The sequence below is a fragment of the Amblyomma maculatum genome, chromosome 8, assembly GCF_055883805.1.
Source record: "Amblyomma maculatum isolate TAMU_Amacu chromosome 8, ASM5588380v1, whole genome shotgun sequence".
NCBI lineage: Eukaryota > Metazoa > Arthropoda > Arachnida > Ixodida > Ixodidae > Amblyomma > Amblyomma maculatum.
In genome coordinates, this window is record NC_139351.1 from 27,239,267 (window position 1) to 27,244,848 (window position 5,582).

Genomic DNA, 5,582 nt, shown 5'->3' on the forward strand with positions numbered 1-5,582 from the left:
AGAGCATTGTGTAAAACTGTGTATAAGGATTTTAGGCGTTGCAGTTTTGCCCGGACATCGAGGGTTGCGAGGCCGGCACGGGAAAGGTGTTCGGTAGGTGAATCTGTGCGCTTATAGCAGTTATAGATAAAGCGGACCGCTTTTCTCTGTACACGTTCAAGCGTGCTAATGTGGCTTTTGCTATGTGAAAACCATACTATGTTGGCATATTCGAGCGCCGGTCTGATAAGGCTGACATAAGCGAGCTGTCTTGTTTGGCTGGTGAAATGCGATAGGGTGCGTTCGATATAGAACAGTTTGTTCAGGGCTTTTTTAGCTACATGTTATATGTAAGCATTCCAGCTAAGATCGGATGAAATGATCCCGCCCAAGTATTTGTACTGAGTAACATTTTGAAGGACGGTGTCATTAAAACTGTACGGAAACAGCAGACTTGAATGTTTCTTTGATACCGTCATGCAAACAGTTTTGTCAGAGTTTATTACCATTTGCCAATCCGCGCACCACTGCACTACCCTATTTAGACAATTATTCAACTTTATTTGGTCCTCATGGCTTCTTATGATAAAGCATGCAGTCGTCCGCAAAAAGGCGAATGGGGACGTCAACTTGGTTTGCTATATCATCTATGTACAATAAAAACAGAAGCGGTGCCAGAACAGAGCCCTGTGGAACGCCGGACAAAACAGGAACACGATCAGAGAAGTGGTCATTGTATTCCACGTACTGGAAGCGGTTTGAAAGAAAATCTTCGATCCAGCGAACGAGGGGGCCGTCCCCAAGTAGGCTGTTTATAAAGCTTTTGAGGTAATTTAACGTGGGAGACACGATCGAGTGCTTTCGAAAAGTCCATAAATATTATGTCTACCTGTAGCTGGTCATTAATGTTTTGAGTTAGGTCATTAATGGTTTCTACGAGTTGTGTCACTGTAGACAGTCCGTGTCGAAAGCCGTGCTGATTTGAATGAAGTAAATTGTTTGATTCTACAAATTCTGTCAAATGTTTCAAAATTATGTGTTCTAGTATTTTACAACACGTACATGTTAGGGAGATTGGGCGGTAATTTGACAGGCAGGAAGAGTCGCCTGATTTCGGTATCGGAATTATTTTTGCTACCTTCCACTCAGCTGGGAGGCGGCTTTCACGGATCGATTTTGAGAAGATTAAATAAAGAAAATTGCTTACTGGTTCTGCATATCTTCTCAAAAACGTGTTCGGTATTCGATCTGGGCCACTGCTTTTCTTTTCGTCTATATTCAGCAAAAGGGACAGGATGCCAGCTTGTGATATTTTTGGCATGCCTAGAACACAGTTCTGGTTCTGGCTAGGTAGGTACTTTTTCAAAGAACCGTTATCGACGGTGAAAATGGATTGGAAATACTTATTAAAAGAGTTAGCTTTCTCGTTACTTTCCTGGGGAGTCAATGAAGGCATGTTGTCACGTTTGGCCCTTAGGTAGCGCCAGAATTTTTGCGGTGAGTTCCTGATAAAACTGTGCAGGGAATAATTGAGGAAATTGTTTTTGGCAATGCGAACTTTGTTTTTTAATGACCTTGTCAGCAGAGTTATTGCCGAGTCTATATTTCTACATGGGCAAAATGTTCTTTTTTTCCGGAGTCTCTTAATTTTGCGCTTTACGTGGATTATATCTCGTGATATCCAGGGACTGTGTTTTTTAGTTCTTTTCTGTACTTGGGGAACGAAGTAGTTTATACAGTGCATCACAATGGATTTGAACTCGGTCCACATTACATCTACAGATGAATGTTCATCGGAAACTAAGTCTAAGAAATTATGGTATTTAAAAGCTAGATATGTCATAATAGCAGCATCATCTGCGTTCTTGAAAGACAGCACACGCTTTGCAGGACCTAATGTTCGGATAAGGTTTGGAAATTGTAAAGAGCAGTGGATTATTTTGCGATCGGATAAGCCTTCTAGAGGTTCAACGTGAGCTGTGCCTTCAAGGAAGTGGTTGCTAACGAATATGACGTCTAAAAGAGAACTCGAGCAACCGACAATCCTGGTTGGGAAATTGACAATCTGGGTTAGGTTGTATATGAGAACAGGATATCTGATATGCTATCGTGCGTAGCATTTCCCGAGATAAGTGAATTCCACTTTATATCGGGCATGTTAAAGTCTCCAGCCACTATTATTTTGCTGCCACGTGTTATGTGTTTTTCCATATATTCTGAGAGCAATTCTAGAAATAGTGGCTACGATTCCGGTGGTCGATAAACAGCACCGATATATAACACTTCATCTTTTTGACGGACGGTACACCAAACTGCCTCGATCCCGGGAGCCTCGGGCATGACACTCAATGATATTCCTCGCCTAAACAGCAAAGCAACGCCCCCACCTCTTGTTTCCCTGTCCTTACGCACAATCGCATAATCTGGCGGCACGATTTCTTGGTTTAAAATGTTGGAGTGTAGCCATGTCTCTGTTATGATGGCGATGTCGGGCTGATAGGCGAGAAGAACAGCTTCCAGTTTGTGAAATTTGTTGACGAGGCTGCGCGCGTTTATATTTAGGATTGTTGCTGATTGCGGTTTCGAGCGCTGCCCGTCCGCGTGCTGATGTGGTCTTCGTATTTTTCACATTCTACGATATCGCTGGAATCGTTGTCCCAGGTGAAAAGGCGGCCAGAGATACGCACTTTATCGTAGACTAAAATTTTCTTTGCGGTCTCGGTTAGGCTTAGTTTTTTCCCAAAGCTTCTTTCTTATTTCCCGAATAGACCGAGAAAAGTCTTCACTGATTCAGTAGCCGGACCCTCTTAGCTTGGAGCATCGTTTTATTATTGTGACTTTGTCGCGGTGGTCAAGCAACTTTAAAATAACAGGCCTACATTTGTCGTCGTCGTCGTTTGCTTTCCGATTTCCTACGCGATGGATTCTTTCAATGCCTGTGGTTTCGAAGTCTAGAATCTCCTCAAAAATCTTTTTCGAAATTGTTTCGTATAAAATTTCTGGGGTTTCATTTTCTTTCTTTTTTACTCCATAAATGATCAGGTTCGATCGTCGACTTCTGTTTTCTAGCTCATCGAGTTTCTTGCGCGTCAATGCGAGGTAACTTTCCAGATCAGTTATTCTTTTCAGACAGTCGGAAACCTGTTTTTCAAGCTTTGTCATTTTTTCTAGTTTTTTGTCGATTGCTTCCAACTTCTCAATAGTTTCAGCTTTGCCATTTTTTATCTCATGAATATCCTCAGATATCATTTTCAGTTGTTCCGCTACAGACGGGCCCGGATTTGTCTCAATATCGCCACTGAGCAGAAGCAATGTTCGCATATAGGCACCTATTGAACTAAACATTTCATACAACAACTGCGGGGATTGTGGGCACGGCAGCAACAACAAGCAGACATTGTCACTGCGGTATGACTTTCCGCAGTGTTTTCTCACCTGAATTAGGGAGAGAAATGGATTTGAGCACTTCATCTTGGCGTTGCCGCCGTGCCCACTGCCATGCGATCGCCATGAACCTTCTTTTATACCGATGGCTCTCGATGACGTTTGGCCTGCTGATTCCATGAAAGGCATTGCCGCGCTGCGTGGAGCGTCCTTCTCTGGCAGAGCGAGTAGAGGCCGCTGCGTCGCCAATGCCAGGATCGGTGCGCAGGGGGCCAGGAAGGCTGTTGTTCGTGGCATTACGTAGCAAGCGCTTTGGTCATAGGCAGCAAGCCGAGTATACCCTGAATTAGGAAGAGAAATGGATTTGAGCACTTCATCTTGGCGTTGCCGCCGTGCCCACTGCCATCCGATCGCCATGAGCCTTCTTTTATACCGATGGCTCTCGATGACGTTTGGCCGGCTGATTCCATGAAAGGCATTGTCGCGCTGCGTGGAGCGTCCTTCTCTGGCAGAGCGAGTAGAGGCCGCTGCGTCGCCAATGCCAGGATCGGTGCGCAGGGGGCCAGGAAGGAAGACTGTTGTTCGTGGCATTACGTAGCAAGCGCTTTGGTCATAGGCAGCAAGTCGAGTATACCCTGAATTAGGAAGAGAAATGGATTTGAGCACTTCATCTTGGCGTTGCCGCCGTGCCCACTGCCATCCGATCGCCATGAACCTTCTTTTATACCGATGGCTCTCGATGACGTTTGGCCTGCTGATTCCATGAAAGGCATTGTCGCGCTGCGTGGAGCGTCCTTCTCTGGCAGAGCGAGTAGAGGCCGCTGCGTCGCCAATGCCAGGATCGGTGCGCAGGGGGCCAGGAAGGAAGACTGTTGTTCGTGGCATTACGTAGCAAGCGCTTTGGTCATAGGCAGCAAGCCGAGTATACCCTGAATTAGGAAGAGAAATGAATTTGAGCACTTCATCTTGGCGTTGCCGCCGTGCCCACTGCCATCCGATCGCCATGAACCTTCTATTATACCGATGGCTCTCGATGACGTTTGGCCTGCTGATTCCATGAAAGGCATTGTCGCGCTGCGTGGAGCGTCCTTCTCTGGCAGAGCGAGTAGAGGCCGCTGCGTCGCCAATGCCAGGATCGGTGCGCAGGGGGCCAGGAAGGAAGACTGTTGTTCGTGGCATTACGTAGCAAGCGCTTTGGTCATAGGCAGCAAGCCGAGTATACCCTGAATTAGGAAGAGAAATGGATTTGAGCACTTCATCTTGGCGTTGCCGCCGTGCCCACTGCCATCCGATCGCCATGAACCTTCTTTTATACCGATGGCTCTCGATGACGTTTGGCCTGCTGATTCCATGAAAGGCATTGTCGCGCTGCGCGGAGCGTCCTTCTCTGGCAGAGCGAGTAGAGGCCGCTGCGTCGCCAATGCCAGGATTGGTGCGCAGGAACCAGGAAGGAAGACTGTTGTTCGTGGCATTACGTAGCAAGCGCTTTGGTCATATGCAGCAAGCCGAGTATACCCTGAATTAGGAAGAGAAATGGATTTGAGCACTTCATCTTGGCGTTGCCGCCGTGCCCACTGTCATCTGATCGCCATGAACCTTCTTTTATACCGATGGCTCTCGATGACGTTTGGCCTGCTGATTCCATGAAAGGCATTGTCGCGCTGCGTGGAGCGTCCTTCTCTGGCAGAGCGAGTAGAGGCCGCTGCGTCGCCAATGCCAGGATCGGTGCGCAGGGGGCCAGGAAGGAAGACTGTTGTTCGTGGCATTACGTAGCAAGCGCTTTGGTCATAGGCAGCAAGCCGAGTATACCCTGAATTAGGAAGAGAAATGGATTTGAGCACTTCATCTTGGCGTTGCCGCCGTGCCCACTGCCATCCGATCGCCATGAACCTTCTTTTATACCGATGGCTCTCGATGACGTTTGGCCTGCTGATTCCATGAAAGGCATTGTCGCGCTGCGTGGAGCGTCCTTCTCTGGCAGAGCGAGTAGAGGCCGCTGCGTCGCCAATGCCAGGATCGGTGCGCAGGGGGCCAGGAAGGAAGACTGTTGATCGTGGCATTACGTAGCAAGCGCTTTGGTCATAGGCAGCAAGCCGAGTATACCCTGAATTAGGAAGAGAAATGGATTTGAGCACTTCATCTTGGCGTTGCCGCCGTGCCCACTGCCATCCGATCGCCATGAACCTTCTTTTATACCGATGGCTCTCGATGACGTTTGG

The 5,582-nt window shown here is 47.5% G+C and overlaps 1 pseudogene; it reads right to left on the reverse strand.

The window, feature by feature from the left end:
• Positions 1-2,537: 2,537 nt before the first annotated feature.
• Positions 2,538-4,248, reverse strand: LOC146180803 (uncharacterized; annotated as a pseudogene).
• Positions 4,249-5,582: the final 1,334 nt, after the last annotated feature.